We start from the raw sequence: 26,464 nt of genomic DNA on the forward strand, positions 1-26,464 counted from the left end.
CCCTATCTACTATCTCCGATCCTGTGGAACTGCCAGATGGTATTTATCACCTCGCGGAGAGGCCGCCTCATCAGTTATAGCCTTGCTCTACTTCTTCATACACTATCTGCACTGGGGTTGCTCTGTGTTGCTTGTAATGCCTTTCGGGCGATGTCTTCCTCCTAAATGGGTCTATTGCATTCCAATTCTCCTCCGATTCCAGCATGGCAGTTACTATATCGTCTGCCATTAACCGTTTATTTATGAAGGGCAGCTTCTGTAGCAGCTATGACCTATTTAAAATTGGGTCTGATTGAAGCTTAGCCCCTCGCGATAACCACTTAATTATGTTTGGCAATAATTTATGTGACCAACGGCCATTTGGGTAATTTTTCCATCGCCTTTGCTAGTTTTTCATTATTGTTTCTCTCTCAGAACTAAAGGGTGATTTTTTTGAGGTTAGGATTTTCATGCATTAGTATTTGACAGATCACGTGGGATTTCAGACATGGTGTCAAAGAGAAAGATGCTCAGTATGCTTTGACATTTCATCATGAATAGACTTACTAACGAGCAACGCTTTCAAATCATTGAATTTTATTACCAAAATCAGTGTTCGGTTCGAAATGTGTTCATTCACCGTAACGTTGCGTCCAACAGCATCTTTGAAAAAATACGGTCCAATGATTCCACCAGCGTACAAACCACACCAAACAGTGCATTGTTCGGGATGCATGGGCAGTTCTTGAACGGCTTCTGGTTGCTCTTCACTCCAAATGCGGCAATTTTGCTTATTTACGTAGCCATTCAACCAGAAATGAGCCTCATCGCTGAACAAAATTTGTCAAAATTTGAACACATTTCGAACCGAACACTGATTTTGGTAATAAAATTCAATGATTTGCAAGCGTTGCTCGTTAGTAAGTCTATTCATGATGAAATGTCAAAGCATATTGAGCATCTTTCTCTTTGACACCATGTCTGAAATCCCACGTGATCTGTCAAATACTAATGCATGAAAATCCTAACCTCAAAAAAATCACCCTTTACGAATGATCATTCTTGGCGTAGCCCCGTCTTCGAGTACTCTCCTATATATTTATTGGAATGTTTCCTATTTAGCAAGCTGTCAGGTACTATGCTGCGTCGCTTGAGATTGTCCTGTAACCACTTGTAGACTGTTAGGCTATGGATGTCATATAGGCTCTTGATGACGTCTTTAGCTTCGGTTCCCAAACAGGGGCTCCATACAGTAGACAAGAATTTACGACACTTGCGAGTAGAACTCTTCGGTTTTGTCTCAGTCTGCCTATGTTACGCATCATTCTGGAAAGTATGCTGTTCATATTCGATGCCTTTTTAAAAGCGTATTCCACTCGCTGATTGAATTTCAAGTGGTCGTCTATCAGGACTTCTAGGTATTTCAAACTTTCTGCTGATTATATCTCCACTCTACCCACTTTCATAGACAGGTTCTCTTTTTTTCTCTTCCCACATATGAGTGTAGCCTTCGTTTTATGTTTCGCCAGTTGCAGGTTCATTTTTGTTAACCAATCAGTCTTTAACTTTTTGGATGGACTCGTTTGAGTACAGCTTTATTTCATCCAAGTGTTTGCTTAGACTTAAATGACAATGCCATCTGCAAATCCAGCGATTGTAGTTTCTCCTAGTATTTTAAGTTGAAATATACCGTCCAGCATGATGTTCCACAAGAAGTACGGTTACTTGTGGCACTTCAGAGGTTATATTATATGAGTCGACGCCCTTATCAGTGTCGACGCAAAATGCTCGGTTCGAGAAATGGCTTTTAATAACCTACACCACCACTGTGGTACAGGGTATTGTAACTTTGAGCATTTGTTTGCAAGGAGAAGAGCTAGACCCATAGATAAGTATAGCGATCAGCTTAGAATCACTTTCTGATTTGATTTATCTATGTCCGTCTGTCCAAGTATTCTTGTGATCATGGTACAGGTCGCATTTGTTGTTTGATTGTCATGAAGTTTTGGAAAACTCTTTTTTTTTGATTCAAGGACGAACGCTATTGATTTTAACAAATTTTGGATCAGATTTAGATATAACTCCCATATATAACTTTCATCCAATATGGCCTCTTAAAGCCGTAGTAGCCACAATTTTGTTCCGATCTTTATAAATGAGATGTTTTATTTGGCGTCCCAATTTGTGTGCAAAATTTCATTTAAATCGGATCAGATTTAGATATGACTGCCATATATATCTTTCATCCGATAAGGCCTTTTAAGGCTGTAGAAGGCACAGTTTTGGTGTGGTCTTAAAAAAATTTTAAGTGTGGTGTTTTATTTGAAGTCTCAATACGTAAGAAAAATTGCATTAGTCATTAGCATAAGTCGGTCTAGATTAAGATATACAATAGTTATCAAATATATTTTTCATCCGACATGGCCTTTTAAGGCTTTAAATTTCTTTAAAACCGGATCTGATTTAGATATAGCTTCCATATATATCTTTCATCAAATATGGTCGTTTAAGGCTGTAGTAGCTACAACATAGGTCCTATCGTGAGAAAACCATACAAGATTTTATTCGATATTTCAATAGGTATCCAAAATTAGTCTAACTAGATTTCAAAATAGGTTCTATAGATTAAAAGTAGTACGTAGACTCGGTGGTATAGGGTTTTATAAAGTCGGCCCCGTCCGACTTTTCTTTTCCCTGCTTATTATACCCACCACCGAAGGATGGGGGTATATTCATTTTGTCATTCCGTTCGCAACACATCGAAATATACATTTCCGACCCTACAAAGTATATATATTCTTGATCAGCGTAAAAATCTAAGACGATCTAGACATGTCCGTCCGTCTGTCTGTTGAAAGCTACAGTCCTAAAAAATAGAGATATTGAGCTGAAACTTTGCGCAGATTTTTTTTTGTCCATAGGCAGGTTAAGTTCGAAGATGGGCTATATCGGCCGATTGTCTTAGGCCCATAAAAGCCACATTTATTATCCGATTTTGCTGAAATTTGTGACAGTGAGTTGTTTTAGGCTCTTCGACATCCTTCTTCAATTTGGCGGTCCAGATTTGAATATAGCTGCCACATAGACCGACCCTCCGATTTAGGGTCTTAGGCCCATAAAAGCCACATTTATTATCCAATTTTTCTGAAATTTGGGACAGTGAGTTGTTTTAGGCCCTTCGATATACTTCCTCAATTTGGTGGTCCAGATTTGAATATAGCTGCCACATAGACCGACCCTCCGATTTAGGGTCTTAGGCCCATAAAAGCCACATTTATTATCTGATTTTGCTGAAATTTGGGGCAGTGAGTTGTTATAGGATCTTCGACATCCTTCTTCAATTTGGTGGTCCAGATTTGAATATGGCTGCCACATAGACCGATCCTCCGATTTAGGGTCTTAGGCCCATAAAAGCCACATTTATTATCCTTTGGGACAGTGAGTTGTCTTAGACCCTTCGACATCCTTCGTCAACTTGGGCCAGATCGGTCCAGATTTGGATATATCTGCCATACAGACCGATCTCTCGGTTTTATGATTTGGGGCCATAAAAGGCGCATTTATTGTCCGATTTTGCCGAAATTTGAGAGAGTGAGTTGTGTTAAGCTCTTCGACGTACTTCTTCAATTTGGCTCAGATCGGTGCAGATTTGAATATAGCTGTCATCATCTCTCGATTTAAGGTTTTGGGCCCATAAAAGGCGCATTTAATGCCCGATTTCGCCGAGATTTGGAACAGTGCGTTGTGTTTGACTTTTCAACATTTTTCTGCAACTTGGACCAAATCGGTCCAGATTTGGATATAGCTGCCATGTAGACCGATATCTCGATTTAAAATTTTGGCCCCATAAAAGGGCATTTATAATCCGATTTCACTGAAAATTGACACAGTGACTTATGTTAGGCTTTTCGACAACCGTGTCGTATATGGTTCAGATCGGTTTATTTTTAGATATATCAACTAAAAGGACCAATATTTTGTTGTACAAAATTGAACAATGACTTGTACTGATTAGAATTTGGTCCAAATCGGAACCAAAGTGGTGGGTATCCAAAGTTCAGCCCGAATTTAACCCCTTTTTTACTTGTTTTCCTTAAAGGTTTTTATGACTAAGGTACTCGAGAACGTGGATATTTCAATGTATTTCAAGTTCGCGAAATTCAATGCTTTTTTCACGCCGAGGATTTTGACTGCGCAATACTTTCTTCATTTGTCCTTTGTCTCAATGGGGTTTCTGGCTGTTCCCGTTACGAGTCTGATCATATTACCTTTTCGGAAGCCGGGAAATCTATTTACTTCTACAGTCTCTTTTTGTATTGTATCTATTATAGATACATAATTCTTTCCAGATATTTCCCAGCAGATAAATAGGTTCTCCAAGTTTTTATACCCTCCACCATAAGATGGGGGGTATACTAATTTCGTCATTCTGTTTGTAACTACTCGAAATATTCGTCTGAGACCCCATAAAGTATATATATTCTTGATCGTCGTGAAATTTTATGTCGATCTAGCCATGTCCGTCCGTCCGTCCGTCCGTCTGTCTGTCGAAAGCACGCTAACTTCCGAAGGAGTAAAGCTAGCCGCTTGAAATTTTCCACAAATACTTCTTATTAGTGTAGGTCGGTTGGTATTGTAAATGGGCCATATCGGTCCATGTTTTGATATAGCTGCCATATAAACCGATCTTGGGTCTTGACTTCTTGAGCCTCTAGAGTGCGCAATTCTTATCCGATTGGGATGAAATTTTGCACGACGTGTTTTGTTATGACATCCAACAACTGTGATAAGTATGGTTCAAATCGGTCCATAACCTGATATAGCTGCCATATAAACCGATCTTGGGTCTTGACTTCTTGAGCGTCTAGAATGCGCAATTCTTATCCGATTGGAATGAAATTTTGCACGACGTGTTTTGTTACGACATCCAACAACTGTGCCAAGTATGGTTCAAATCGGTCCATAAATTGATATAGCTGCCATATAAACCGATCTTGGGTCTTGACTTCTTGAGCCTCTAGAGTGCGCAATTCTTATCCGATTGGAATGAAATTTTGCACGACGTGTTTTGTTATGACATCCAACAACTGTGCCAAATATGGTTCAAATCGGTTCATAACCTGATATAGCTGCCATATAAACCGATCTGGGATCTTGACTTCTTGAGCCTCTAGAGGTCGCTATTATTATCCGATTTGCCTGAAATTTTGTACGACGGATTCTCTCATGACCATTAACATACGTGTTAATTATGGTCTGAATCGGTCTATAGGCCGATACAGCTCCCATATATATCGATTTCTCTATTTTACTTCTTGAGCCCACAAAGGGCGCAATTCTTATTCGAATTGGCTGACATTTTACACAGGTCTCCAACATATAATTTAATTGTGGTCCAAACCGGACCATATCTTGATATCGCTCTAATAGCAGAGCAAATCTTTTCTTATATCCTCTTTTGGCCTAAGAAGAGATGCCGGGAAAAGAACTCGACATATGCGATCCATGGTGGAGGGTATATAAGATTCGGCCCGGCCGAACTTAGCACGCTTTTACTTGTTTTTACCTGGTTTTGGTAAAAGTATAAGACTCTGTCTTTTCCATACTTTTGGGAAAATACTGTCTTGATAGTCTCAGTTTCATCGTATATTTTAGAGCTTTGTTTGTTATGCGATCCGGTTCTGGCGCTTTTTGGCCTACACGTTCTTACAGGGATTTAAAATTTCTTCTTCCGTTATATTCACTTCGTTTTATTGGCCATTTAGAGCCACGTCTACTTAAAGTTCACCAGTAGGAAACAATGTTTTCACAGTCCTGTAGTTTTCACTCACTTGCCATTTCATTCTCGTTGCAGGACCGGAACTAACGAATGTAAGGTCTTCTTTCCGTTCGGTACCTGTTCTTCCAAAAGTATTCGTTTCTCCTATATTTGCCAAGATTACATCTACTAGCAAGGGTAGTAGAATTTACCTCTTTTATTGTTAAATTGTAATCAAAGTACAGATCGTAAATTTTGCCTGATCATAACCTAAAAAATTCGCACAGACTTCTTGTTTGGGCTAGAGACAAAGCCTATTGAAATTATGAAAAATTTGGGTGAAATAGATCTTATATACTATATACATATTCGTCGGATGTGCAATATTATGATTATTTTTATACCCTCCACCATAAGATGGGGGGCATACTAATTTCGTCATTCTGATTGTAACTACTCGAAATATTCGTCTTAGACCCCATAAAGTATATATATTCTTGATCATCGCGAAATTTTATGTCGATCTAGCTATGTCCGTCCGTCTGTCTGTCGAAAGCACGCTAACGTCCGAAGGAGATAAGCTAGCCGCTTGAAATTTTGCACAAATACTTCTTATTAGTGTAGGTCGGTTGGTATTGCAAATGGGCCATATCGGTCCATGTTTTGATATAGCTGCCATATAAACCGATCTTGGGTCTTGACTTCTTGAGCCTCTAGAGTGGGCAATTCTTATCCGATTAGAATGAAATTTTGCACGACTTGTTTTGTTATGATATCCAACAACTGTGCCAAGTATGGTTTAAATCGGTTCATATCCTGATATAGCTGCCATATAAACCGACCTTCGGTCTTGACTTCTTGAGCCTCTAGAGTGCGCAATTCTTATCCGATTGGAATGAAATTTTGCACGTAGTATTTTGTTTTGATATTCAACAACTGTGCCAAGTATGGTTGAAATCGGTTCATAACCTGATATAGCTGCCATATAAACCGATCTTGGGTCTTGACTTCTTGAGCCTCTAGAGGGCGCAATTCTTATCCAATTTGAATGAATTTTGGCACGTAGTATTTTGTTATGATATCCAACAACCGTGCCAAGTATGGTTCAAATCGGTTCATAAACTGATATAGCTGTCATATAAACAGATCTGGGGACTTGACTTCTTGAGCTTCTAGAGGGCGCAATTCCTATCCGATATGGCTGAAATTTTGCAAGACATTTTTTATTGTTACTTTCAACAACTATGTCAAATAAGGTACAAGTCGGTTCGTAACCTGATATAGCTGCCATATAAACCGATCTTGGGTCTTGACTTCTTGAGCCTCTAGAGGTCGCAATTATTATTCGATTTGCCTGAAATTTTGTACGACGGATTCTCTCATGACCATTAACATACGTTTTTATTATGGTCTGAATCGGTCTATAGCCCGATACAGCTCCCATATAAATCAATCTCTCTATATTACTTCTTGAGGCCACAAAAGGCGTAGTTCTTTTTCGAATTGGCTGACATTTCACACAGGTCTCCAACCTATAAATTTAATTGTGGTCCAAACCGGACCATATCTTGATATCGCTCTAAAAGCAGAGAAAATCTTTTCTTATATCATTTTTTGCCTAAAAAGAGATGCCCGGAAAAGAACTTGACAAATGCGATCCATGGTGGAGGGTATATAAGATTCGGCCCGGCCGAACTTAGCACGCTTTTACTTGTTTAACCAAAAATTGGCACAAAGGATTCTCTTATGACGCTTTCATCTACCACTACCAAGATATTTACGTCGTTTTGGTGGAAATCGGGTTTTCTTTAGATATAGCTCCCATGTTTGTCAGATTTTTACTAATATTACAATAATGAGGTCATTTGTTTCCCTATCCTTACAAAATGTAGCTGGAAGGATTCCTTTGTGACTGCAGTTAAATGGAGAGTTTCATAGTAATCGGTACAGATTAAGATTTTCCTCCCGTATATATGTACATATTCTTGTGTTGCGCGATTTTCATTTCTAATGCCTTTGTACGCGTATTTATCAACCCATTTTCTCAAAATTTAAACACAATGTCTTTTCCTATGGTTTCCACTATGTGTATGGAATTTGGTCGAAATCACATCAGAGTTACAAATAGCTCCCATCAGGGACGTAGGCCTCGAGCGCCAAACCCTTCCTCACCCCCAAAATGATTTTGTCTAAAGAAGAAAATTAAATTACAATTATTCTAAACAAAAATTTTGGTACAATTTTTTAAAATGACAAAATTTCATATTTATAATATTTTACAAAGACAACATTTTGCTGAGACCAGGGCCGCTTTAAAATAATTTTTCGTCTCATGAAATTCTTAGTAAAAACAAGTTTTTAATGAAAAATGTTCTAAACAAATTTTAATGACATTTTTCAGAAGACAAAATTTCAGCGTAACATTCGCTAATGACATAACATTATCACGGGCCGGACTCTCCTAGAACTTATTTTTTTAAATACAAAATTTCTTTAAAATTTCGGTACTTTATCAAGACTTAGGCCATCTTTGAACTATGCATATTATTTTTAAAGGCTGTATAGTGATTTGATATGTATAATTTATAGGGTTGAAAATGTATAATTTGATGTGTTGCTAATGGAATGACAAGAATAGGTTAGGATGAAAAACTGGGTGCGGATATTAATCCGTCCCACCATGGACATTAAATACTGAAAAAGTAACCTCGAAAAAGAAAATTTTAAGTTAGAAATTCGGTACTTCTTACGAAAACCTTAATTGTTTCCAATACCACTCCCCTAAGTTGGTCTATGCCTGCTTTCGTGTCTCCACCTAAGTACCGGTGTATGTTAGTCGCGAAATCCGGGAATGACATAGAAAATGCTCCAACCTCTCATTATTTTACCCACATGCCCTACACATGGAAAGTGTCCTGTTGTGATACCAAAAGCTATACTGACCTCCTTTTTAGTTCCTTTCAGTAATAGCCTTGTCCCCTCACGATCCGATTCACTCCATAGGATTTTCGCCGTCCTACCGACTGTTTCGTTCGTCCTCCATGCCCTTTACTCGGACTGTGTCGACCTGAATGCTTTTGGGTTAACCAACTTTATTGTCGACAGTCCTTTGGTTTCACGCCAAATTGTCTACCTTTTCATTCCCCCTTACTCTGTTATGATGCGGCACCCAAACGCTGTGGATTGTGCCACCCTCAGAGAAGGCGTTAATCTCTTTTTATATTCCACGATTGTTCGTGATCTTACCGTTCTGTTTCTTATTGCCCTTATGGCCATTTACTGTCCGTAAAGATGTTCACACTCGACGTCTTCGCATTAGCATCACACCACCATCACACCTCATGCATTTAGTGATCGCCCGGATCTTTCTGCAGGACCGTATTATGGTCAAGCAGTCTAAAACAGATCTCACTCCTTGGGTTCTCAATGTAGCCCCGGAGGCCCACTCTGTCCTCTAGCTTTGATCCATCCATGTAACATGATCTTCCAGATGGCAATGCTAGGGTTTCGTCAGTCCATGACTGTGCCGCTGGCAGCAGTGCCTCGGACTCGACCTTCCTCTTCCCTTCCATCCAGGTTTTCTATCGTAGCCTCGATTATACTGCATTGGTATTCGCTGCACCCATCCTCACATATCCGCAATGGCTGCCTTGCATGTGATTACATGTCAATGGGTCGGATATCTAGAATTGTCTCCAGCTTCCTTGTGGACGTGGTTCCCATTGCTCCGCCTATGCCAAGACAACATGTTCACTGAACCTGTTGTATGGTCTTTATTTTGCACTTTTTCCCCATAGCAGTCCACCAAACTACTGAAACGTGGTGCGTCAAATTGGCCCACCTTCGTCTTGCTCGTGAAAAGGCACATTTCAGTCTTGTCTGGGTTAACATTGACACCGCTGGGTCTAGCCATGTATTATAATATCGTATGCATATCAGATGCCTTAAAATCCCTCCTCAGTCAGCATCGGTAATATTTCCTGTCGCGTGCCCCGTGCCACTTTCTCCCTTATACTCGTATTGATGTCATGGGACCCGCAATTTATACACCTATTCCTTAGCATATGGTTTATCCAGTCTCTAAGGACCGGACCCAGACGGTACTGGTCTAAGAATTGTATCAATATATCGGTCCGCACATTATTAAACGCCTTCTCGATGTCAATGCAAACCGCCAATGTGTACGTCTCGGCGTTGAAGGATTCTTCTATTTTATGCACAATGTAGAGCAGGGCAGTCCCCATCGACCTTCTATGACTTAGGCATGCTGTTTGTATTTAAGCAATTCGCTGGATGTCCTATTCTTTATTGTGGTACGTTCCATGGTTGAGAGTAGAAAGGACGTAAGGCTTATAGATCTGTAGGCCTTTGGTGTAGCATAACTTGCCTTGCTGGGCTTGGGTATAAATACCTGCGGCCAGGCTTTCGGAGTATATTCAAGTCTTAAACACGCTGTGAAAACACAGGCCAGGTAGTCCGCCTCCTTCTGTAGTAACGCCGAAAATATTCCATGAGGTCCAGGTGACTTAAATGGTTTGAAGTTTCTCAAGGCTTTCTTGTCTATAAATTCCGTTATGATAAGCCTTCCATCAACCTCATTATTCTGAGATTCCGGTGTTTCCGTGAGTCCTGTCGTATCCTGTGAAAAATGCATTTTCCTCAAAATCCTCAACATGTTTTCCGTTGTTTCTGCTCTCACTCCCCTGTCCTCTACTAACGTTTCAGTTTGGACATGGGTTTTTGGGACCTATCGACCTGTTCGCAGAAAAGCTTCCAGGAGGCACGTATGGATGATCTGGTAATTTTATTGTATTCTTTGAGCCGTGTGTAGTACGCATCCCAGTAAACTTCCGCTTTTTTACGACGAGCTCTGTTATGAAGTCTGCGGACCTCTTTCTCAATGTTACGAATCTTCCCGGTCATCCAGTGGCTTCTTAGGCTGATTTCCTTTCTCGAGGAGGACAAATATCTTCGAAATACTCCACTAGTGCAGTCGTAATACTGTTGACATTGCCGTTAATGTCATCTTTGCTTGGACAATCTAAATTATTGACCAAGCCTTCTTCTGAGTAGACTCCCGAATTTTGGACAGTTGGTTTTCAACTCATAATGGAAGCTTATCGGACTCGGCGCTGGCCGTGCTATTCTAAACCTAATGTAGCGATGGTCTGAGAAGGAATGCTCCTTTGAGACCTTCCAATCGTGAACCTCATCCATTAGATTTTCCGAACAAATTGTCACATCCAAAACCTCCTCCCTAAGTGTTATTAGTTCGTTTGTATTCAAGAATTCTGCCAGGGCTTGGCCCGGCTTATTAATGTTGGTACTATCCCACGAAATGTGGTGAGAGTTGGCATCGCACCCTATTATTACCTCATTTCCTGTCTGTTTTGCTTTCCTCCCAAGCCGTTGCAGCTCCGACGTAGGTGGCGGTGTCGGAGAGTCGAAAGGCAGATAAAGTGATGCCAGGTATGCTCTACCGTCTCCCTGTCTCACCACAGTTGCATCCGACGTTGACAACTCTGAGAAGAATACATAATTTAAATTTTTATGACAAATAACGCAGGTGCTTGGCCGGGTGCCGATGTTAGCATAGAATAATTGGTTGTTGATATGGTTCAGTGCAGAAACTTTGTTCCGGGTCGTCCATGACTCTTGAATTAAGGCCAATATGAATCATGCCCTTACTGATTTTCACCATCAGAGCGTGAGTAGCTGCCTCGCACCCATCGAGGTTTATCTGGATGACCTCAATAATTGGTCCTCCATTAGATGGGTTTCTTGGGAGTTGGTGATGGTCTCATCGTCTGCTCCCTTTTCTTAAAGCCTCATTGAGTTTCCCGTCACTGCACTGCCCTATTTTTTAATATTAGGATCTTTGCCTATCCTAGTCTTCCGAATCTTGAGAAAGTTGTTAATGGTTCCATCATCGGGTCCCTGTTCGTTGGTTGTATTGAGTCTACCGTCCCTGCATAACGTGATGTTCCAATATCCAATGTTCTTTGCCTATACAAGTCTTTCAAATCTTGAGTAAATGGGCTTCTTGGGAGCTCCCTGTGCGCTAGGCTGCATTGAGTTCTCTGTCACTGACCTGCCTGATGTTTCAGCATTAGGACCGTTATCCATCCTAGTCTTCCTAATTTCGAGAATGTCATTGATCGTTCCGTCATCGGGTCCCTGTTTTTTAGGTTGTGTTGGGTCTCTCGCCCCTGCACTACCTGATGTTTTAGTATTAGGGTCTTTGCTTATCCTAGTCTTCCCTGATGGCAGACTGCCACATAAACCTAACCTAACCTAAACATCTGTTCAAACATTTGCTAAATACTAGTATAAATTTTTGGCAATTTAAGGCACACACTTTTTGTTTAAAAGCGTAAATATGATTCTTGTAAATAATTTTCTGTTGTTTTTTTTTTATCGTAAAAACAATTTGCAAGTGATAGAAATTTGGAAGAAATTTTGTACTTTATGCTCTTAAATATGAGAAAAGATGATACATACATAGTTTTTCGGTATTTATAAAATATTTAGTGCCCATTTAAACTTTTAACCATCTGAAAATAGCAAAAAATTAACGCTGTGCATTTTCAGTAGACTTTCTTTGGTGTAGCAAACATTTGGCTGTTTTTTACTAACAAATTTCTCTGAGTGCAATGTTCCCATACTAGGCATTGTCCACACATTCTCTGACTTTTGCAGAAAGTATGCTGAAAGTCGGGCAGCAGTCATTTTTTCTAAAACAGCAAACATTTTTTGTTGTATTCAAATGTTAAAAAGTTAAAAAACGATCAAAAATATCATAAATATTTAAAAAAAAAACTTTTAAGTTCCAGCTTATATTTAAATATTACAAACATAGCATACATTTTTTTTCCAATATTCTAAAATTTTTTTATTTTTGAAAAAATTTAAATAACAGCTGACAACATAACTATTGGGTTGCCCAAAAAGTAATTGCGGATTTTGAAAAAGAAAGTAAATGCATTTTTAATAAAACTTAGAATAAACTTTAATCAAATATACTTTTTTTACACTTTTTTTCTAAAGCAAGCTAAAAGTAACAGCTGATAACTGGCAGAAGAAAGAGAAGAAATGCAATTACAGAGTCACAAGCTGTGAAAAAATTTGTCAACGCTGACTATATGAAAAATCCGCAATTACTTTTTGGGCAACCCAATACTTCTATTATATTCATGCTTTTAAACAAGAAATTAAGGCAAATTTTTTTGTTAATATAAAGTAATGCTTCAATTGTTGTTAGGAAGTTAAAAATTTTGTATCATTTCATTCAAAAGTCTAAAATGTTTAGATTTGTATCAGCAGACAGTGTTTGCTGATATTAGCATAGTAATTTCTTTGGGTGTAGAGGCCTCAGATGTTTCCTCCACGGAGGTGCAGAATTCCAACCAGGATTTGTTCTGAATCTTTTTTAGCACGTCTTTGTATATTCTTAGCTCAGCCTTATAGACGTCCCAATCGTATGGTGCCCGTGTTGATTTCGTCTTTGTTTCTGCAATCATTCCTTAGACTAACCAGTTCCAGGGTCCACCATGGCGGTCACTGCTTGGCCGTTAGGTTGGCCTTAGAACAGCGTTGCACAGCCATTTACGGTAGGGTTGATGGCAAGTCACACGAATTCTTATTCTCATTCTTTCAGTAGCTGCAGCGTCTTTCTGTATTTATTTTAAAAATATGCTTATATTCGCTAATATGCTTACATTCAGTCCAAAAAATTAGTTTTAAAAACTGAGAGCATAAAAAATACTTTAAGAGAGAATTTCCTACATATGGTTACATTTTCATTTTGGTCATTGATTCACTGGAACGCTGATACAAGCGAGTCATATGGTTGCTTAGTGACACCCTTGACCATTATGTCCATATCCTTCGCAGTTTCTACTTCATTTTTAGATCCAGATGGAATAGTAGTGCAGAATGTGTGCCGAAATTTTTCACAATCCGCCTTTTTTCTGTTTAGGCGAGGGATTACTTTTGCAGTATTTTCGCCGAGGCTGTAACTAATATAACAATGATCAGAGGAACTATGGAACTCTTTGATATCCGAACTTCCCCATATCTGGTGATGTGTATTATCATCACTTCCTACCCTGAGGCTCATTTTCCCTGCAGAAGCGGCTCCAACCAATAACTTAAGGCTCGAAGGCGGCATCTTTGAACCGTGTGCTATGTATAGGGGAGCCAGCCAGTAATGAGAATAATTGATTTCAAGGCTGGCTAGTGCTGAATTTTCAGTGCTTAGCGGTGGAAGAAGAAAACATTTTGCAAGAATTCAGGCTCTGTGTCTCCCATTCTCCGTCCCCCTTAGTAGTTTAAACCCAGGAATTTTTAGTTCACGATCCATTAATCCACCTGCAATCAGTACGCCCTTTAGTGCCTTCGTAGCGACTTAACAATGGTGGAGATTTATCTGAAAATCCCGGACCATAGTCAGGATTCTGAATTTCCACCACTGTTGCATAAGCCTCGTCTTCTGAGTCGTCCTTACAATATTGGTTCGATCTTGTAATGATCGGTTTCCTTACATATTCATGAGCAGTTGAGAAAGCAGTGCAACCACTCTTCGTCACTACACCAGACACTTGCAGTGTGGGCGATTCCTTATTAGATGCTTCACTTGCTGATGGTGTCGAAGTACCTTTTGAGTTCCAACCGGATGATCCACCCACACAGGGCTTGTCGGGCCCTATTTCGACTAAAACCAACGGCAAAGTTTAAAGAGAGCAGAGACTCTCACATGCCAAATTTCATGAGGATTGGTTACCAAATGACTATAATATTTTAATATCAGTCTAAATCAGACGAACATATTTACACCCAGAGAAATAAGTCTGCATTGCATAACACTGTCTGCTGTTATTACAATAAAAACTTTTAACTTTTAAATGAAACCATACAACGGTTTTAAGCTTCTGAACAACAATTGAAGCATTTGCCACATACATAAAATAGTTTTTGGCCATTTCAGACGTACTTTTTTTTTAAAGTTGATTTAAATACTTATTTTGTCTGCTTTTATTAAGTCAAGTTCGAACATGGACTATATCTTGATATAACCCCATATAAACCGATCCGCCGATTTAGGGTCTTAGGCCAATAAAAGCCAGGGCCCATAAAAGACGCATTTATAATCCGTTTTGACGGAAATTTGACACAGTAACTTATGTTAGGCTTTTCGACATCCATGTTGTATATGGTTCAGATCGTTTTATTTTTAGATTTAGCTACTAAAAAGACCTATATTTTGTTATACACAATTGAACAATGACTTGTACTTATTAGTATTTGGTCCAAATTGGAACATATTTCAATATAACTGCTATGGAACATAGAGTATGCAATTTTCACCGGATTTTGATGAACTGTGGTTTACATATATACCCGAGGTGGAGGATATCCAAAGTTCGGCCCAGCCAAACTTAACGCCTTTTTACTTGTTACTATCTCATGTTTGCTGTTCTTCAAGAAACTACTGCTGTTCCATTTTCAGCAGACTTTTTATTGTTGCAGCAAACATTTTTGCTACGATAGCAAATAAATTCCACTGCAATTAGAGCGAGTACATTTTTCGAGTGTAGTATTTTATTTAGTTTAATTGTTTTTTGGTTTTTTACATTATTTTATTGTTTGTGTATTTATTTCATTTAATTTTGTTTCATTTTATTTATTTCACAATTTATTTTACTTTCACCCTCTAACTACAACTTCATATATTGAGCAGCAGCCATTTTCAAGAAACAAAAGATTTTTAGCAGGCATTCTGCTGATCTGAAATTGCAAACATTTTGCTATGACAACAGAATTACTGCTGTAATAGCAAAAAAATGTCTGTCATCAGCTGACATTTTTCTATGAGTGTATGCAACCAAATCACAAAAATTAAAATAAAAGTGAAAATATAATAACAGTTAGATTGCGAACTGTGTGTCATTAGAATGATCTTGGTAACTAACAAAACTCCAGACTCGCCATTTAGAGAGGGGCATTCTGTATTCGTTCACAGTTCGATGTCCATGTTGAATTTCGTTTCGATCCATTATTTATTATAATCCCCATATTGATCTCCCAATTTGACTTCGTAAGCTTACCAAGGGCGTATTTTTCGACAACAAACTTTCACAGTGTGCTGTGCTAAATTTGAACTATTTCAGGCCCCATTTAGGAATTCTATCCAGCCCTGAATAGGACAGAAAATGGATGAAGTGGAAAAAACACGTACACGTGTATGTACACAACAAATGTAGGGCCTGTCCATTGTGAGACGGTGTCTGTGTATGTTTGCGGATGAATATAAGTAAGCCAAGAATATACAAAATAAATATACTCGTAAGAACCTTAAAAGCTCGCAACGACCAACAAAAATAATAATAAACAAACATAAACATAAACCAGGTAGAAAAGTGTTTTACGAACACCAGCGAAGCGTTTACACAGGCACACGTACACGTTCACACAGACAGGCAGACACCAGGATGGAAATGTTTGAGAAGAGAAAGCTTTTCAAATTTTCGGCATAGAATTTTGGGGGGCTCAGAGTTTGTTTTGTGCAGTTTGGTTGTGGCTGTGGTATAACACTTCCGAGATGAGTACTAAACCGTGAGAGCTGCAAAGCACACAACTATAAAGAGCACATGTGGATTGATGGATGAACAGAGCACTGGGGCTCGCTGGTAGTACGAGGGGAGGGTTGGAGCACAACCAGCCCCCAGAGAATGAGCGAGTGAGAGCAGGAACAAGAGCAAAAGAGAGTGTTCGGGTACATACACGAATGTTTATTGAATAGTGTTATACATGCCCATCGTAGGCATTTAATTTTAGTTTTAAAGATGTTGTCTTTTAGGATTTTCGAATCAGTTTAGTTAGAGACGTCGAAGTGTTTTGAGCTCAGAGCAGCTATTCTGTAAACGTGCCACCACAACGTGAGTTAGTTAGTCCTATATTCAGAGGGGATCAAAGCAAGAAGGAAAGTGGAAAGTGTTTCTTTTTTCTCTTTAAGCGAGTGCACACAAACACACTTGATGCGAACAAAAAAAGAAAAACCAAGAAAAAGTTCAGAGATACAAAAGGATTTCCAAGGAATCCAAAACGGAAAAATATTAATTAAGTGAATTTACGATTTTGTGTAAAGGATATCAAGGAGCAAACCAAAAAGTAAATTATTTTCACCTTTTTCAGAGATTATAAAAATCAAGTAGAAAAAAAATAATTCCACTAAATTTTATACTTTAACCCTTAAACGGAAAAAGGTACAAAAATCCACAAAAATCTCAAAATAAAGTATAAACCATACAGAATTTTGGAGTTTTTAAAACGAATGGAAATTCACAGTGTTATTTTCGACGACAAAATTTGAATAAAGTTCTCTAACTTCCAAAAGGAAAATATCTTACAGAGATTTTCCGATTTGAAAAACAACATAACGAATTGTGTAGAAATTAAGACCCCCCTCCAATTATTGATCAGAAAACTACGACTTTATATTGAAAGTCAAATACCTGTAATCAACGAAGTGTATTCTGGAGATCAAACCGAAAACGAAGTAGAAAAATAACCAAGGCACACTCAAGTCGCACAAGCACACGCACATATTTTGAGCAAAAAAGGACGCTGCTGAGACCTTAAGGACAAATTAAATGTAAGTGATTTTGTTATTATTCTTAATAACAAGTGTTTCCCCCAATGAACCCCAGCCCCCTCCTCCCGGCCAGCGCGGCGGCACGGTTGCGCTGGCCCCTGTAGCAGGCAGACGTTACGCTACATGGACACACTAATGCAGGTATCAGAAAAACATACCAATACACAGAGCTAATGTCTAATGTACCGTTATCTATGTGGCATTACTTTAGATTCACGAGGATATACTTTGGGTAGGTGCACACACGCATCAATGTATGTACATGTGTGCGTGTGTTTATTTGTGGAATTACTTTTACTTTTTATTTAACACACACACACACGGACACAAGCACCAGGTATAACAGTTTCTTATGGTCTTGAAAAAATGTAAGAAAAAATAAAACAACAACACAAAATAACAAATACGGCAAGCGCAACCACATTCACAGTTACAGGCGGCAACAATAACAGCAACAACACCGCATCCAAGATTTGTTGGCCCGTTTTCTGTCGTTTTTCCCACCCCCACCTTAACCAGCCCAGCACCCCCTCATCTTAACAGCCATCGTCCATTTCCGTTGTCTTCTTTGCAAAAAAAAGTTGTGCTGTTGCCACAGATGTTTTTGTTGTTCTTGCTTTTGCTGGCTGATGGTGTGGTGTTGGTACTATTGCTGTTTTTGATTGCGTTGACGATGACGATGATGATGATGTTGACGAAAATGTCGACGAGGACAACAACGACGGCGTCTGCCACGATGGTTCGTTGCTTCAGTCAGCATTTAACAATTTTGATGTTTACCATGATCCGTGAACACTCACTCACTCTCATTCTCCACTTAAATATGTTTTTGTGCGTGCTTTTCTTGTCCGTCTGTTACAGTTGGTTTGTGCGTGTGTGTGTGTTTGTTTGTCTATGACATTCATGCGTAGGACATTCAAAAAGTTTAAATATTGAGATGACAACAAATTGCTTTTAGGTAAATTAATTTTGTCCAAAAAATCAATTTCCCCAAAATATCACAATATCGCAAAAAGATTTCCAAATAATATAATTTGTTTTTGGAAAAATGAATTCATTCGAGTAATTTGTTAGGAAAACATTGGCAAGGTCAATTGCATAAGCGATCAGTTGTAAGTTTGTCCGAAAAGAAACATCGCAAATGATGAGGCTTGAGGAGAAAAAAATGTTTTATGAATTTCTATACATGACATACAATTCCGACGTATAATACATACAGTTACGATCAAAATAAGAGCATCGCAGCCAAATATAAATACTTCTTGATTTTATTTCATGACGCGGACTTTCTTGCATTCTGATTGTCTTATTTACCTTTCTTGTAGGTCAGTACCAAACTAATTAAGCAATAATATTGGTACCTATGTTGAACGTGTTGGTGTTATTATGAATATTTCAAAAAAGTCGTCAATCAAAATAATAGAAGTGAACAATACAATTAGGAAATTAAAATTGCAACATTTTCATTAAAATTGAAATGAAATACTTGAGAAGTAACTCGTGTGTTACTTTTGGTTACAAATATTCTTATAATTTTTTCAAAAGTTGACTATGGAAAAAGTTGTGACCGTCGTTGGATAAAAAAGTTAATATCCGAAGAATAAACTTACAGAAAAAGTTTAAATTTTACTGAATTTTTCAGCGAAATGAAAAAAATGAATGAATTTTTACAAAAAAACGAAGGTGAAAACAAGACATGAAAAATCATATGTCGCATACAACTACAATCCTTCACTGACTGTGACTGTAATTAGAGACAGTGTTTGTCCATCCATAAGCGTGATAATTGTTCGCAGAGCATTAGGTGATAATAACTTGTATGCCAGAAGTCCAGGAGACATAACATTTTGAAAAATATTACATTAAAAGGCTTTCGAAAAATGGAGAAACATACTGTGATAGTTTGAATCAAAAATTGTGTAAAACTCTAAAAAGTTGTTTTGTATGCGAGGCGTTCGTAGAAATTAATAATATAGTCCTTGATAAACAACTTTGCTTTTCGCGATGTTTTTTTCCGATTACTTTTTTTTAGATAATAGAGTTTAAAGCAAACATTATATGGACCGTACTATCGATTAAAATAAAGATTTCTTGAATTTTTCTGCATTTATGTGTTTTTTTTTTGAGAAACTTTCCTACAGCTCTTACGCTACGACCCCTGACTGCCATATAAACCGATCTTGGGTCTTGACTTCTTCAGCCTCTAGATGGCGCAATTATAATCCGATTTGGCTGAAATTTTGCGTAAAGTATTTTGTTTTGTCTTGTAACAACTATCCCAAGTATAGTCTAAATCGATTCATAATCTGATATAGCCCATGTATAAACCGATCTTTTAATTATACTTCTTAATCCTCTAGATGTCGCAATTCTTATCCGATATGGCTGAAATTATGTGCATCGGCTTCCCCTATGACCTTTAACATACGTGTCTAAAATGGTCTGAAACGGTCTATAGCCTAATACAGCTTCCATAAAACCGATCTTCCGATTTTACTTCTTGAGCCCTTAAAGTGCGAATTGGCTGAAATCTTACACAATGACTTCTACCATGGTATCCAACTTTCAATTCAATTATGGTCCGAATCTGACCATAACTTCATATAGCTCGAATAGCATAACTATTCTTATCCATTATCCTTTACTTGCTTAAAAAGAAATACCGGACGAATTTATCATGCTTTAACTCAAATATCGAGCAAAATTTATCAACAGTCATATGAGAATCGGACAAACATATATAAAGCAGTTCTCTTCAAATCTGAAACGTTTTCATACAGTTTCGATACGCTTCAACTCTAGGCAAAAAGTTCCTGGGTCAAATTTTGAACATGATCGGATGAAACTTGCGATCTAAACTTTGTACACAAATAGGCATGGGCAGACAGACGAAAAACTTAATTTAGTGGCCCTGATTCGATCCGTTTACTGAACAATTGGCATATCTCATTTTAAACAACTGCGCTAAGTTGTAATACCCTATACCACAGTATAAACCTATGCCACAGTGAGAGCAATACTGATTACTGGCTGACCGACCATTACTCAATGAAAACCACCAGGAAAGGAAAGATTTTGCAAACGTTTTCCAGCGTAGCAAGTGTGGCAAATGCTAATTATTTGAAGTTAGGCTAGAAGGGTAACGGATGGCAGATGGTTATAAACAGAGGACTGTGACCATTCTAATAATGTGTGATACTGAACTAAACCTGAAGACTTTTTATTGATTACAGAAGAGAAAAGGAAATGTAAACAGTAAAAACCTTTCATTCTAGTGATATTCATTCTCATGGTCAACAGTCTGTATCTATCCCCTTTGGGAGATTAATGGAGATGATATGAAATCTATGACCAAGCCATAATAGGCAAGCGTAACGAATAAACCTGAAGAGGTTTAATGTTTTTTTTTTTTTTGATGGCAAGCACAATCTTTATGATCAAGGTGTCCGTTATGACTGGTGATTGTCAAATTAGAAAGCATGCTGATATATTAAAAGTTGCAAGTAAAAGTTTCGTTATAAGGATTTTCAAAACGATCTGATTGGTTCAGAGGATGGAACTTATTCCTTCTTTTGTTCCTATGGTTTCACATTTGACTAAAAGCAAAACATGGTCTGATTGTAGACTGGCACCATAATCTAACCAAACCTTACTTGCCCATATCAGTGGGAGGATGAACTTTAACTCTTATGTGTGAACTGGAGCTTCGAAGTCATCCTTGTTGTTACTAGATTGTGTTAAAAGGATTGGAAGTTCCAAATTTTACCCGTGAATATTCCACTAAGAAACAGGGGCAAAGGATAGCGATTCGAAACTGTTGTAATGTTATATCGTTACTTTAATGGTTTGTGTTCCGACTATACAAGACTTTCCACAAACTTTCACCCGTTTGTAATCGATTGGCTTGAGCGGTCTATTCCCTCAGAAAAATGAAATGAGTAAGAACATGTGACCAAGTTAAGACATGGAAACCCACCATCATGGGTTCTGCGAAATTGTACACATAATAAACACAGTTGAATAGGCATATTTTTATTCTACGCACCAAATTTCTGCCAAACCAGAAAATATTAAAGCTACAAGGAGCCGTAGAAGGCTACTCCGGAGATCGGTTTATATGGGAGATGTATCAAATTATGAACTGATTTGGACAATACTTACCATGGATGTTGGAAGTCATTACTAGAGTCCGGATTTTTATGCAAAATTGTAATTTTCCTTTTTAGTAATTGGCGAATGTGCTAGTAACTTGCAATAAAATTTTATTTTGTAATCATAAAAATATATGCAATATACCAACGCATTTGTCAAATAATAGATGGCAAAATTTCGAAAATATTCAAAAATTTAATGAAATATTCTCTAAACTCTAAAGCTCAATGAAATATTCCCTAAAGATAAAATTTAGCTCAGACCTGGGCGTTCTCGAAAATATTTTGGGTAGAGATAAAATTCTTAAGAAAAAATTGAAAAAAATTTTTGATCTCGAACAGCCTTCGGTTACAATTATACCTTACAGTCCCAAAAACAATCCATTGAATTACAAAGCCTTTGAACTAAATCCCTTTATTGCCCCGCATATAAACTCTTTTCCTTTGCGCCTTATTTTAAAAGCTTTAATTGTACTTAGCATGGTTGTTCCGCTTTCACTTTAATATGAATTGCTGAATCAAACCAAGTTGGATAAGAATTGCGCTGTCTAGAGACTCAAGAAGTCAATATTCGAGATCGGTTTACATGGCCGCTATATCAAAACATAGATCGACATTTCCATGGATGGATGGTTGGATATTTCAGATGGACATGGCTAAATCGACTCAGAATGTCAAGAGGATCGAAATAAGAATCGAATGAGAGGAAAAATCTGCGATTAATTCTCAATGCCCCCTGGTGAGTCCACGATGACTTGAAAATTTTTACTGTGAAGGAAGAAGTAAAACTACTCACTGGCAACTATCTTCAGAGATTGGGTGTTCACATCAATCCTTTGGCTTTATCATTGCTAGTTGATGCTTTTGACGCAAAAAGACTGAAGCGATACCATATTCTTGACCTACTCACTATTTAAAATTTCAGCGAAATTGGATAAAACATAAAGCCCTATAAGTTCAGACCCTTTACCGGGAGATCGGTCTATATGGCTGCTATATCTAAATAAAGTCAGATCTGAACCATATTTGGTTGAGATGTCGGGAGGCTTAAAACTACTAACTGTTTAAAATTTCACCGAAATCGGATAAAAAATAAAGCATATATGGGCATTAGACCCATTATCGGCAGATCGGTCTATATAGCAGCTATATCCAAATATAGTCCCATTTGGCTCGTTCAAGAACTTAAGCAGCGTACATCAATAAAACGTATCTGTGCCAAATTTCAGCTCAATATCTCAATTTTTGAAGGCTGTAGAGTGATTACTACAGACGAACGGAAAGACGGACAGACACACGGACATCGTTAAATTGTCTTAAAATTTTACTTTGTAGAGTCGGAAATTGGTATTTCGATGTGTTGCAAACGGAATGACTAAATGAATATACCCCCTATCATACGGCGGTGGGTATAAAAATGGGATAATACAAATAGTTTTTGTTTCAATCCGTCCAAAAGTAAATTAATGACAATTTCAAAACATTAAGTTGCACAAATTCCTCCAGTTGGAGCTTTTCTAAATAACACTGTCATCGAGAATGTAGATTCATCACGCAACCTGGGTCTAATATTTAGTTCCAAACTGACTTGGACAGATGACATCAATAGCGCTGTTGGCATAGTTCAAGGATTGCTTCGAAGTTTATGGTCCGTGGCCCCTTCCAAGTGCGTATGCTTCTAGCTAAATCATACCTTATACCAACACTTCTTTATGGATGTGAAGTCTTCGCAAACTGTGATTCGAGAGATTTCAAAAGGCTAAACGTAAGCTATAACAATATTGCTCGCTATATATTTAACAAGAAGAGAGAAGAACGAGAGAACAAATTTCTCAATTCGCCCACAAGGTATTTGACATTAGCTTCGAAAGTGGAATGCATAATTTTGCTGCTGCAAAATATTATTTATTTAAAAGAGCCTAAATATCTCTTTAATTTTCTACGTTTTGCACAATGAAATAGAGGTTTAAAAATTATTTTACCTCGCTTTCAAACGTCAAACTCCGAGAAATAATTTTTTATTAACAGCATTAGTCTTTGGAACAATTTACCCTTTAATATACAAACCATAAGTAATGCTACACTTTTTAAAACAACATTTTATTCGGACCATATATATATATATCATATATAGATCCATTCAAACCATATTGCACACGTATGTTGAAGGCCTGGGAGAAGCCGTTGTCAATATTTGTGTCAAATCGGTTAAGAATTACGCTCTCTAGAGGCCGATTTGGACTATACTATACGCAAAAATGTTGGAAGTGATACCAAAACACCACGTGCAAAATTACAGCCAAATCGGATAAGAATTTTGCTTCTAAAAGCTCAAGACCCAAGATCGGTTTATATGGCAGCTATATCAGGTTATGAGCCGATTTGAATCATACTTAGAACCGTTATTGGAAGTGAAAGTGGAAAACACTACGTGCAAAATTTCAGTCAAATCGGATGAGAATTCCGCCCTCTAGAGGCTCAAGAAGTCAAGACCCACGATCGGTTTATATGGCAGCTTTATCAAAACATGGACCGATTTGGCCCATTTACAATCCCAACCGACCTACACTAATAAGAAGTATTTATGCAAAATTTCAAGCGGCTAGCTTCACTCCTTAAAAAATTAGCGTGATTTCGACAGACAGACGGACGGACAGAGGTGTTATAAACAGAATGACGAAATTAGTATACCCCCATCCTCAAACATCAAACTGACATGTAGGCTATTCAGGACAAAAAAAATCTTTAACCATTTTGCATACCATGTGGTATCTTTGTGCCAAGATTTTGAAAGTAGATGACATACACACGAAACAAATCAACCAGCGGGCCAGGAAGTAGCACTCCGGATCAGCTAGTACCATATACGTATTGTAGTGCATTGTATTTGGACACTTTACTAATAGGTTTAAATAAGAATTTGTAAATAAACCAGAGCAAAACTTTTTTTTGAATCATTGAAAATTAAAATAGAAATATTTTTGTCAATAAACGTGAAATCTATATATGACATTTGTGAGGAGAGTATTCTTATCATTTACCGTTGTTTTGTTATGTCACAATGAACTGGGTTAGTTTTACTTATCACATTTGCTTTCATCCTACACCCAGAGAAATAAGTTTGCTGATATCAGGCCGCCGTTGCTGTTTGCATGTACGTTCAAAAAAAAAAAAAAAATTCAGGGATGGTTATCTCCTCCTAATGCTGGCGACATTTGTGAGGTACTACGTCATTTATGTCTCTCCAAAGAGGTGTCGCACTGCGGCACGCCGCTCAGACTCGGCTATAAAAAGGAGGTCCCCTAACATTGAGCTTAAAACTTGAATCGCACAGCACTCCTTAGCATGTGAGATGTTTGCTCTGTTCCTTAATGAAATGTTTATGGGAAAATTTGCGTTTCCATTTTATATAAGCAAATGCTGTCTGCTGATTTTAATTCAAGTTTTTTACTTTTAAACTTTAAAACATACAAATTTTCAAAACGATAATTGAATCATTTTCTACATATTTATGTAAATTTTTCGGCATTTTAGTAGTTAATTTTTTGTTTGAAGCCATAAATACTCCTATGATTTTGTTAGTTTATTGTTTGCTGTTATTTCAGATATAAAAAAAAGTTACTCTTTATACCTATGGCCCTAAAATTAATTGACAAAATTCAATATACAAACTTTTGAAAAACTTTAAACATTTTTCAAAATTTTGACATATGAAAACTGTAGAAAACGTTTGCTGTTTGTGCAAAAAAACCTGCTGCTGTCGTTTTTTTAGAATATATTCTGTTACCCTCATAGAAATTTGTTAGCAGAGACAGCAAACAACTGGAACTGCAGTATTTTTTTTGGAAAAACAAGAAACATTTCCTGCAGCTTTTATACAGCAAAATGTAAAAAATTCTTTTAAAAATGAATTACATGTTATTTTTTTTAGTGATAAAGGGTTTAAAAATGAAATTTTATCAAACATTATTCAATAAAATAAATTTTCCGATTTCAAGTAACAGCAGACAAAATATCTATTTGCATCATATGTTTGCTTTCAAACAAAAAACCAGCACTTTAAATAGCCAATACATTAATATATAGGAAATGTTTTAACAATCGTTTAGAAGTTAAATGTGTATTTCGATCAAAGATAAAAAAAATTCAATATAAAATTAGCAGACTATGTTTCCTAATATCAGCAAACTTACACTTTTACTTTTTTACTAATGAATTTCGCTGGGTTTAAGCGGGTGCTATTCATTTTACAATTGAATTTGCTGAAACACAAATGTAATGTTTTATTCATAAAAACTGCTAAGTGTGCATGAAAGTAGGGCAAACTCTACACCCAGAGAAAAAAATTCATTGATATAAGCAAATAAATTACAATTTTTTAAAGGGAGCTTTATCTAAAATTTTTACTTTTTAACGACAATTGAAGCACTTGCTATAAACTAAAATTCATTTTTGACAATTTTAGGCACCATATTTTGTTTAAAAGCTTGAATACGATTTAAATAGTTATTTTGCCCGCAGTAAGGTACGGATCAAGAAAATGGGATACAAATTGTGATTTCTCCTATGCAAATTGCAAATTTTGCCAATGAACATTCCACTTAGGAACAGGGGCAAACTTCTCACATATCAATGAGTGCAGTCCGATTCAAATTTTTAAGCTCAATGATAAGGGGTCTTCTTTTAATAGCCGAGTCCGAACGGCGTGCCACAGTGCGACACCTATTTGGAGAGAAGTTTTATATGGCATAGTACCTCTCAAATGTTGCCAGCATTAGAAGTGGAAAACCACCGATGACAATTTTTTCTGGATTCTGGCCAGGATTCGAACCCAGGCGTTCAGCGTCATAGGAGGACATGCTAACCTCTGCGCTACGGTGGCTTTGTCCTATACAAACATATTAAAATGGACAAGCAGGTGGA

General features: G+C 37.5%; 1 protein-coding gene and 1 long non-coding RNA gene across 5 annotated transcripts in view; one reads left to right on the forward strand and one right to left on the reverse strand.

Moving 5' to 3' along the window:
* Window positions 1-26,464, forward strand: part of LOC106096077 (acetylcholinesterase) — a 451,106-nt gene that overhangs the window by 16,092 nt on the left and 408,550 nt on the right. Inside the window, exons 1-2 of one of the 4 annotated variants that reach the window (XM_013263626.2) lie at window positions 16,605-16,674; window positions 16,931-17,390. The gene's annotated coding sequence lies outside the window, so the exon portion shown is untranslated. Of the gene's footprint in view, window positions 1-16,604; window positions 17,391-26,464 lie in introns of those variants that run through there. The other 3 variants (XM_059361336.1, XM_059361337.1, XM_059361335.1) reach the window with 3 other exon arrangements.
* Window positions 17,615-18,834, reverse strand: LOC106096078 (uncharacterized). The gene is made up of 2 exons (XR_001222849.2): window positions 18,608-18,834; window positions 17,615-18,540 (listed from the first exon to the last, which is right to left on the reverse strand). It is a non-coding gene; the product is annotated as an uncharacterized LOC106096078 (long non-coding RNA).

Source organism: Stomoxys calcitrans, chromosome 2 (genome assembly GCF_963082655.1).
Source record: "Stomoxys calcitrans chromosome 2, idStoCalc2.1, whole genome shotgun sequence".
Taxonomy (NCBI): Eukaryota; Metazoa; Arthropoda; class Insecta; order Diptera; family Muscidae; genus Stomoxys; species Stomoxys calcitrans.